The sequence below is a fragment of the Cryptomeria japonica genome, chromosome 10 (assembly GCF_030272615.1).
Source record: "Cryptomeria japonica chromosome 10, Sugi_1.0, whole genome shotgun sequence".
Classification (NCBI taxonomy): Eukaryota; Viridiplantae; Streptophyta; class Pinopsida; order Cupressales; family Cupressaceae; genus Cryptomeria; species Cryptomeria japonica.
In genome coordinates this window covers 134,086,422-134,098,038 of record NC_081414.1, presented here as the reverse complement: position 1 = coordinate 134,098,038, position 11,617 = coordinate 134,086,422, and positions in this window count along the sequence as shown.

Below are 11,617 nucleotides of genomic sequence, written 5' to 3'. Positions count from 1 at the left end.
CATCAGCACTCAAGAATTTGTACTAGGTTTTCTTTAGTTTGTTGTTTTGTTTCTAGTTTTTGGTTTTTTGTTGGATTTTTGCTATATTTTGGTTGTTGGCTCTGATATGCCTATCTTTTCAAGCATCTTTTTGTAAAAAGGGACTGCTTGTTCCTTAATCAAAAACTTTTCTTCTCAATGTTTCAAATTGCACACTATGATCCATCATCAAAATGAACAAGCATGAGAAGAGAATTGAGAGTTGAGTAGCAAACAAATTAGCTAAATAGATGAAGGGAGAACATGACTCGAGAACCAAGAAAGTTAGCTGGAAAGGTCAACTTATTTTTAAGACTAAAAATATATAAAAAAGAATTGAGAATTGGAAATGAATAATATAAAAATAGAATTAAAACAAAAGATACGACTAGGAAATAAGACAACCCAAATGAGAAAGAGAATAAGAACATAATCATAAAATTGTAGCAATGAAGAAAAGGATACACACACAAGCACAAGCACACACTATTTCACATATTTATCTAGTTTTTTAATTTTAATTTTTAGTTATATTATTGATCTTTATATTTCTTCTCCTTTTGATTAGGTTTACACTCTTATTAGTTGATAAACTATTATACATGATAAAGTTGTCGCTAAAATGTATTGTTTCATGTCGACAAGTTTTCCTCTAGTTGCCATTAAAAAAAATTTGGCTATGCATGTATTTTTCTTTGGTTTTAGTGGCTCATCAAACACCGCAAATTTACTATCCACACCCCACATCTTTCCCATATAATTTTGTTGTGCATATTCTTTTTTTATTTTAAAGTTTCATATAGTCACTAGTTTTATTGCTTTGCCATTGCTGAGAAGGGTCCCTTATTGTACTACCTCAATCAAAAAATAATTAAAACAATACTACTTTGAAGAGGATGTAATAAATGTAAATAAATGTTGATGAATGCCCTTGGTGCCACCCTGAAAGGCATCGCCTCCAAAGAAATTTTTTAATGCCACATACCAAAAGCCAAGGGCAGGTATGTGTATCCTAAAAATTGTCTTCAATCCATTTTTGCATTTGTGTTTAGTTTCAAATTACAATTCAATTACTGACTTTACCCTATAAGCTTTAATAACAATTATTACTATTTGTATTTTTTTTTGAAATATTGTTACTATTGAAATTTTTTCTTGAATTATTTTTTTAATTTTAATTGATGTGATTTTATTTTTTTAAATACTAAGAAATATCAAATATCTTAATCATTTTTAGTAGAATTGCATGTGTTTGTGTGGGCAAGCTTAACATCGGTACTGACTGTGTTTACTCATTATAATGTAAACAAAATCATTTACTGATTAAATAATAATGTGGATAACATTTGCCACTGTATCCATGGTGTAAGGGCTTGATTTGTTTTTCTTCTTAACGGTCTGTTTTCACACCACCATCCATTTCTAGGGTTTTTTTCTTCCCATCTTCTATCTCTTATTACAAATGTTACATTCTCTAGAAACACAAACACCACTTTCTTGGTGCATAGTAGGGATTTTCAATTTTGATTTTAGACTTTTGTTCAAACTTGTAAAGATTTCTCATAACTCTAAGCTCGGTTGTATAAAGTTGAAGTATAAATTTTTCAAATATGTTTTGTGTGAATATGTTTGCAGGTTTGAGCCCAAATGATTATGTTTATTTATTCATATTGTGGAAATTTTGCACGTTTTCAAGCATTCATTTCAAAAGTTTGTTGAGCAACTTCGTATATTTTTTTATTTTATTTTAATTTATATGATGTAATATTATTATATTAATTTTCTTAAATATATCTATCTAAAAAATATCAGGAATATCTTAAATTTTTTTGTTTTGTTTAATAATTTAAAATAATTATTTCTTAACATAATAATTTTGTTGAACCATTTTAGGCACAAAGAGTATATTTATTTTCCTTTTTTTTTGCAAACTTCCATTAATGTCAGCATTAAAAAGCATAGGAAAAACAAGAAAAACTCGGTCCTTCATGGGGGCTTGTTGTTATTAATTTTTGAGCATATTAAATTGCAATCCTCTCCTTCCTTATGGGTCCCTATTTCTTCCTATGATACTAAGGTGGAAGACTCCGAGAGTCACTTCTTTGATGAGGAGGAATAGTACACCAAAATGGAAGAGTCTGACTCTGAGATGAAGGAGAAAAAGAAGTTAGGTCATAATTCAAAGAAGAGTATAAATTCCCCTATCTTTGTAACTAATTCTAATTCTGGGCCATCCTATCATGTCATGATTGATAAATCTATGCCTATTACTAATAAGACTGAGAGAACTTCTTTTCCTAGGAACCTCAATGTGGATTCCCCTTATCTTAATTTGGATAGATTAAATCTGGATGATGTTCTTTCCATAACCCGTTGTTGAGAAAATGGTGTCTCAACCTTGCATTTACATGAGGTTACTATTTATAGTAAGTTTTTATTTGAGCATGAAATGGTACAAAATTCTCCCCACAACATTGGATTGGCTAGATAAGCATGTCGATAAATTTTCACCGCAAGATCACGACTAGTTTTGAAGATATTAAAGTTTCCATTTTGAAGGGTGCGATGAAAGGTTTAAATTTAATTTTGAGGACTTTAGACCCTCTAAAATGCCCTAAAAATGGAATAATTGGCATAACGGGTTACAAGGTGATAGAACACTTTGCAAGATTTCTGATGCATCAAGCGGTTCGTCAATCAAACACCCAGTTCACAAGTTATGGCCTCTAGAAGTTTGGACTCTTGAAATAGGAAATACAAAATGTAGTGGACACATAAATGAGCTATAAAAGGGAGGAACACATGTTGATGTGTGTTTTGACACATCATAGGGCATCTAACATGGAGATAAAGTTTGCTCTACTTTATTGGGTGGTATTAGCCCATGGTTTTGTAATACTTTTTGACAGTTTATTGTATTGTATCTTGTATATTTGAGGTTCATGAGATAAAGATTGAGTGTAAAAGTAGATTATGGCTATTGAGTTACCTTTGAAATTTTGATTGGTGGTACTCCTGTGAAGAGATTTCTCTACAAGCATATTGTAATCTGTAATTGATTATTGAATAATATATTGAGCTGCTTTTGGAGTGTGGGGTTTTTCTCCCGAAAAGGTTTTCCCCACATAAATCACTATGTTGTGGTATGTATGCTCTTATGTCTATTTCTGTTAAGTTTCTGTAACCATTGTAATGATCTATAAAAGTTGTTGCATTATCCTCCCCTCAAGGTTAGTGCAGGAAGTTGTTCCACTACTTAATTCCTTACAAGTGGTATCAGAGTTTGATCACCTTTGGTTTTAGTTGTGGGTTGTTGGATTTTTTGAACTAATCCAGATTTGAGTGGGAGCTTGTGCAAAAGATATTTTTTGATCTTATTGCAAGAATTTTTAGATGGAAAGTTCATCAGGGAGAATAGAGGTGGAGAAATGTTTTGGAAGTAATTTTGAGATGTGGAAGCTAAAGATGGAATATTTGCTAATATATCGAGATCTGTGGGATGCTGTTGATGTGAATGTCTCAAGACCCTTAGATCCTACTGTGGTTGCTCAATATGATGTTATGGACCATAAAGCTAAGGGTCTAATGAGATTGTGCCCGACCAAATCTATTCTAATCAATGTCCACGAAGAGAACTCTACAAAGAAGCTATGGACTAAACTAGGTGAAATGTATAAAGCGAAATCTTTATTGAACTAGATTTTATTGAGGAAGAAATTATATTCCTTAAGAATGGAAGAGGGTGGATGGATTACAGACCACCTAGAAGTATTTAATATGTTGGTGGCTCAATTAGTATCTTTTGGTGTTAAGATGGACGAAGAGGAGAAATGTTAGATCTTGCCTCGTTCTTTGCCTGACTCATGGGATTCTCTTGTTATGGCTATCGACAATACTTCTATTGTTTTGAAGTCTAAAGATGTGGTGGGTTCCCTACTTGGTGAAGAGATATGGGGGAAGGTATCCATTAGTTCAAAGGAAACCCTAACTATTTGTGGAAGACCTAAGGAAAAAGGCAAGAAGAATGAGAAGCGCAATAAGTCCAAATCCAAAGGGAGATCAAAATCTCCTAGAAAGTCCAAAGTTATTTGCTGGAATTGAGGAAATTCAAGTCACATTCATAAGGACTGCAAATAAGAAAAAGAAGAATTTTGATTATGATTCTAAGTCCGAGAAGGAAGATGGTGATGCATTAATTGTAGCTTTGGCTACTCATGCAGGTAATGATGCATGGTTAATTGACTCAAGTGCATCTTTTCATACGACTCCCAATAGAGATTGGTTTTCTAAATATGAATAATTTAATGGAGGTAAGGTGTACTCGGATGATGATTCACATTTAGATATTGTTTGTTGTGGTAAAGTTAGAATCAGGTTTCTTGATGGTAGAATAAAAAGGATTAGCGGTGTGTTTCATATCCCTGGTTTAAAATAAAATTTATTATATGTGAGCAAACTGATAGATGTAGGTATGTAGGTAGTCTTTTTTGATGCAGGATGTAAGATGATTAAGGGTTTTATCGTGATTGCTAGAGGTGTCAGGTTTGACATTTTGTATAAGCTAGGCATACACTGTTGAGTGTAATAGAACTTCTATAAAAATAATAATTTGTGTATACTTTATCAAAAGATTTGGTGGTTTCACCTTCAGCAGATGGACATGGATTTTGGGTACTTAAGGGTGCTCTTTCTTCTAAAGAAAAGTTACTTGCAGAGAAGACTATGTTATGGCACCAAAGACTTGGCCACATTCGAGAAAAGGGTCTAAGGACGTTGAAAAATAAAAACCTTGTTGAAGGTTTGAATGGTTGTAATCTTGACTTTGATTTCTGTGAGCATTGCATTTATGGAAAACAAAACCACATTCAGTTTAACTCTAATCCTCATAAATTGTGGTGTTTTAGATCTTATTCATTCTGATGTGTTTGGTCCTGTAGATGTTCCTTTCATTAAAAAATCCACATATTATGTTTCATTTATTGATTTTTTAGGACATGGGTATAATTTCTAAAGAGTAAATATGAAGTTTCTAGTCATTTTAAAGAATTTAAAGAAATGGTTGAGTTGCAAACTAGAAAGAAAATTAAATGTTTGAGGATTGATAATGGCAGTGAATTTTGCTGTAATGATTTTGATAGATTCTATAAAGACAGTGGCATTATTAGATAGAAGACAACTTTGTATTCTCCATAGAAGAATGGAGTTGCAAAAAGAATGAACAAGACACTGATGGAGAAGGCTAGGAGTATGTTGAGTGGTGCTGGTCTAGAATAATAAATTTGGGCTGAAGTTGTTGTCACTGCTTGTTATCTGATTAATAGGTCTCCTACATCAGCTCTTGTTGATAGAATTCCTATGGAAGCATGGTAAGGTCACAAGACTTCATTGAGACATCTTCGAGTTTTTGGTTGTGAGGCATATGCACATGTGCCAAAGGAGAAGCGAACAAAGTTGGAGAATAAGGCTATGAAATGTATCTTCATCAGTTACAGTTATGATGTGACAGGATACAAGCTTTGAGACCTTATTGCACAAAAGGTAATTCATAGTAGAAGTGTTATTTTTAGAGAAATTAATTCTCCTTCTATTACACTACAACTATAATAGACTAAAAAAAAAGAGGTGATTCAATTATCTTCTATGCCGAAAAGAGTTGAATCGAGACCACTTGATAGGCAAGAAGTTGAGGAAAGCTTATCTAGCTCTGAATCTTTAGAAGAGGAGGAAGAAACTCCAACTCAGCTTATTTGAAAGTCTACAAAACATAGACAACCACCTGAAAGGTATTCACCTGATGATTGAAGATGTATTTCTACTTTGAATACTAATGTGGATGAACCTAAAACTATAAAAGAGGCATTAGGTATGAATGATGCAAAATCCTAGAAGATTGCTACGGAAGAAGAAATGGTAGCTTTGAAAAAAAATGATACATGGGATCTTGTACTATTTCCTGAAGGATGAAAACTTGTTGGTTGTAAATGGGCGTTCAATAAAAATATTGGTTCAGATGGAGGCATTGAGAAGTATAAAGCAAGGTAGGTTGCAAAAGGCTACGCTTTGGTTGAGGGTGTTGATTATGGTGAGATATTTTATCTTATTGCAAAAATGATATCCATTAGAGTTTTTCTTTCTATTGTTGTTATTGATGATTTAGAGGTTGAGCAAATGGATGTGAAAACTTCTTTCCTTCATGGTGATTTGGAGGAGGATATTTATATAACTTAACCAGAGCACTTTGTGGTAAAAGTAATTTGTTCTGTAATTTGAAGCAATCTTTGTATGGCCTCGAACAAATTCCTAGGATGTGGTACCAAAAATTTGATACATATGTGTTGAGTTTGGGATTTGAACATTCTAAATCAGATCATTGTGTTTATTATAAATCAAATGTTGATCATTTCTTCTACATTGCATTATATATTGATGATATGTTATTCATTGCTAAAGGGAAATGTGTGATTTCAGAACTAAAGTATCATCTTGTTGCTAAATTTGAAATGAAAGATATTGGTGCAGTGAAACACATTCTTGGGATGGAAATCAGAAGATACAGAGTGAACAAAAAGCTATTGCTATGGCAAAGTAAGTATGTGAATTTAGTTTTACAGAGGTTCAACATGCAAGATTGTAGACCATTGTGTGTTCCTTTTACAGTTGGAACGAAACTATTTGTTTCAGATTGTCCTATGTCATCTCCATCAAAGATGGAAGGAATGAGCAAAGTGCCTTACCAGAGTGCGGTTGGAAGTTTGATGTATGCTATGGTCTATAATACACCAGACATTGCCCAAGAAGTGGGAGTTATTTCCAAATATATGTCTAATCCTAGCAAAGTTCATTGGGATGCAGTCAAAAGAATCTTTAGATATTTGAAGGGTACCTTAGAGTATTATCTGTGTTATCATGGTAATTTGGTTGGAGATGAGATTTCCCTTGATATTCATGGTTATGTGGACTCAGATTGGATAGGTGACATTGATAGCAAAAGATTCACTAGTGCCTATGTGTTTACTTTATTTGGTGGTGCAATCAGTTGGATGAGTAAGCGATAGGTTGTGGTTGCTTTGTCCACTACAAAAGTAGAGTATATGGCAACTACTCATGCTTGTAAGAAGACATTCATCTTAGAGTTTGTGTTAAGATATTAGAATAAAACAAGGTGTAGTGACAATTTATTGTGACAGTCAGAGTACGATATCCCTAGCTAAGAACTTGACATTTCATGCCCAGACCAAACACATTGATGTTTAGTATCATTTTGCCAGAGATTGTTGGTATTTTGGTATGGTTTTGTCATTGATGTCAACACCTACTAAAACACTAGCACTTTGGAGATCCAACAACATTCACTGGCAAACAACTAACTATTGCACAGTTACTGGTATATGGTTCACCGACAAGATATAATGATCACCATCACTTGGAATGGCATGGAAGACACATGGTTATGTCGAAGACATCGTTTGGACATCTTATCCTAGAGTTTTGATCATTGGTATATTCATATTTGCATATTTTCTTTTACCGGCAAATAGGTCCAGGGTTATCTAGGGTTACACCGGCAGGTTTATCTTTTCCAGATCAACATGGCACACTATGGAGATAATTAATTATTGTTGTAAATGCATTAAGCCGACATGTTCAATTGGTTATTGCATCAGATATTATATTGTTTGTAAAATGTTTTTATTGTAATATCTTGTAGAGCCGACCTACTAAAATTGATCTTAGGTTATGGTATAAATGTAAGATCTTATTTGTAAGATCGGATGTGGAATGCGAAAAAGGATTGTGTGAAGGTATATGCGAGATTAAGCAGAGCTATACATGAAGACATCATTTGAAGGTGAAGCTAGGTTTTTGTGGAAGCATATCAACATTACACCGGTACTGAATCCAGCATATGAAGATGCTATTTTGTGCAGTACATTATTATTAGATTTAACCATCCAACTGTAGTCAGTGTGATTCCCATTTTGTGATTGAGTAGTGAGCTCTAAGCTGTTGGCCTTTCTGCATGTGCAGACCCCATTTATGTACACTTACTATTTGTAGTAGTATCATCTGATTGTGGGTAAGGTTTCCCATCATGGTTTTTCCCCTTACAGGGTTTCCACCTATAAATATTGGTGTTATGTGTTGTGGACAACTTTGTGTTTATGTTTCATGCATTAATCTTTACCGGTATAGCAATTAATTGTTAAAACTGTCTAACGACATACTTAACTGGTCTATCGATATTAAGCATTAAGTTGGTTATCAGTTGTCTCCGACACCTAACAATTGGTATTAGAGCTTAGTCCTTTTTTGCAGAAGTCTAATAGATTGAGGAGATCCAATGTCTACTAACTATTTCAGAAAGGACAGTCCTAAACTTGATGGAACTAATTATGGCATATGGAAGATCAGAATGGAGACACATCTGAATTGCTTTGGAAAAGACATCTGGGAAGTTACAAAGAATGGTTATACTGCTGCTATACCTGGTCAGCCCAGTCCAGCTAACTTGACAAAAGATGAGGAAAATGATTGCAAAGCAAGAGAAGCACTTTTGAGCGCATTATCAGATCAACAAATCGTGGGACTATCAGATAGGTCTACTACTAAAGCTATTTGGGATCATTTGGAGACACTGAATGAAGGATATTCCATAGTCAAAATTGCAAAACTTGAAAGCTTCCGAGTCAGGTATGAACATCTGAAAATGGAAGAAGATGAAAGGATTTCTGCTTTTATGGAAAGAGTAAATGAAATTGTTTTGGGTATTAAATATTGTGGAGGAACCTTAAGTGAGGATGAAATTGTTTCAAAAGTTTTAAGAGGATTGCCACCGGCATACAAAATGAAGGTTACTGCTATAAATGAGTTAAGAACAATGCCTAATACATCAGTTACTAGGGATACATTGATTGGGAAACTTTCAACTTTTGAAATTGAAGAATTTGGTCCTATTGCTACTATAAAGACAGATTTGGCCTTTAAAGCATCAACATCATCTGCTCCATTATTTGACAAATCTGATTGGAAAGCCTTTTATGCAAGAGAACTTGAAGAAAGTAGGAAAGAAAATGAAGAACTTGAAGAACTTGAAGCACGATTTGCAAGGAAAATGCCTAAAGGTCCAGTTGGAAGTAAGTATGAAGGTAAAGCACCCTTTAAATGTTTTAACTGCAATAAGATTGGTCATATGGCTTCGAGATGCCCTGATAGACATGCTAGACTAAGAGAAGAAGCTAGAAGAATATACAAGCCTAATCCTGAATATTAGAGATACAAATTTAAGAAGAATAAAGACAAATCTTGTTATATTGCTAATGAAGGTGTGACTGATGATTCTGATGAGGATCTGCTAGACAATGGATAGGGTTTTGTTGCTATAACAGAAGATCAACCAACACCTACTGCTCAATCAGTAGTACAGGCTCTGGCAGCTAAAGTTGAAGTAAAGGATGAATGGATCATTGATTCAGGATGCTCACATCATATGACAGGAGACAAAGGTAAATTCTTGAACTTTCAAGAATACAATGGCGGTTTAGTAAGATTTGGAGATGACAAAGCTTGTTCAATAAAAGGTAAGGGTACAATATCTCTTGATGGTAAGCATAACACTGACAATGTCTACTATGTTGAAGGATTAAAGCATAATCTTTTGAGTGTTGGTCAATTAGTTGAGAAAGGATTTTAGTTACAATTTAAAAATGCAAAATACAAAATCACGAATAGAATTGGTTTGGAAATTGCAACCGGTAATCAGACTAGAGGTAATATCTTTCATTTGAATAGCAATGAAAAGACTTGCTTAATTGCACATATAGATGAAAGTTGGTTATGGCATAAGAGACTCTATCATGTAAACTTTGATTGCATGGTAAATATCAGTACTACTAAGGCAGTTAGAGATTTACCTAAAATTGTCAAACCTCAAAATACAATATGTAAGGAATGTCAATTTGGAAAACAAGTTAGAGCTAGTTTCAAAAGTATTCCAGAAAAATCAAATAATTCTCTTGATTTGATTCACACTGATTTATGTGGTCCAGCTAGAACTAAAAGCTTACAAGGTGATAGATATTTCATGCTAATTATTGATGACTATTCTAGAATGTGTTGGGTTACTTTTCTCAGAGAAAAATCAAAAGCACTTGGAAAGTTCAAACTATTCAAAGCAATGGTAGAAAATAAAACCGGTAAGAAAATCAAATGTTTAAGATAAGATCAAGCAGGTGAATTTACATCTAGGGATTTTAATACATTCTGTGAAGTGAATGGAATCAGAAGATAGCTATCAGCACCTCAGACACCACAGCAGAATGGAGTTGTTGAAAGGAAAAATAGAACTATCTTGGATGCAACAAGAAGTATGTTATCAGAAGCAAACCTACCACATGTATATTGGAGAGAAGCAGTCAGCACAACGGTCTATACATTTAACAAAGTTCACATCAAAGGTGAAACCGATAAGACCCCTCATGAACTATGGTTTGGTAATACTCCTACTCTTAAGTATTTCAGAAGTTTTGGAAGTAAATGTTATATCAGAAGAGATGAGTATATTGGCAAATTTGATCCTAGAAGTGATGAAGGAATATTTCTTGGTTATTCATCTAAGAGAAAATCATATAGATGTTTTAACAAAAGATTGCAGAAAATTGTTGAGAGTACAAATGTAAAGATTGATGAACAATTCAGAGTAACTTCAAGGTATATAGACTTTGAACCGGCAATAGAAATTTTGACAAATGAACCTACTCTAAATCCACTGGTACAGAATGAAGATCCAGTTACCCCGGTACCATCTGAAGATTCCACAGTAATTGAGGAACAACGACAAACTAAGACACCCTGATATGTAAGACTGAATCATTTAGAAGATCAGATAATTGGAAACAAGTTTAAAGGAGTTATGACAAGAGGAAGATTGGTAAATGAAGAGGTATGTCTTATTTCTCAAATTGAACCATCATCTGTTAATGAGGCATGTGAAGATAAATTTTGGATTAAAGCTATGGAAGAAGAATTAGAACAAATTGAGAAAAACAACACTAGGACATTAGTTCTCCGGCCTAAAGATAAAAATGTAATTGGAACCAAATGGGTATTTAGAAATAAACTTAATGAAGATGGTAAGGTTGTCAGAAATAAAGAAAGACTAGTGTGTAAGGGATATTCTCAGAAAGAAGGAGTTGATTACAATGAAACCTTTGCACCGATAGCTAGAATTGAGGCAATCAGATTATTCTTGGCTTTTGCAGCACACAAGAACTACAAAGTTTATCAAATGGATATTAAATGTGCATTTTTGAATGGAGATCTTGAAGATTAAGTATACATTGAACAACCTGATGGATTTTATTTAACAGATGACAATGATATGGTATGCAGGTTAAGAAAAGCTTTGTATGGACTAAAACAAGCCCCAAGAGCTTGGTAGGCAAGATTGGATAAGTATCTTTTAAAGATTGGTTTTACTAAAGGAAATGCATACAACAATTTATATTACAAAATAACTAATGATGACATCTTGATTATAGAAGTATTTGTTGATGTTATAATCTTTGCAGGAGAAGATGGTTTATGTAAAGAATTTTCTATT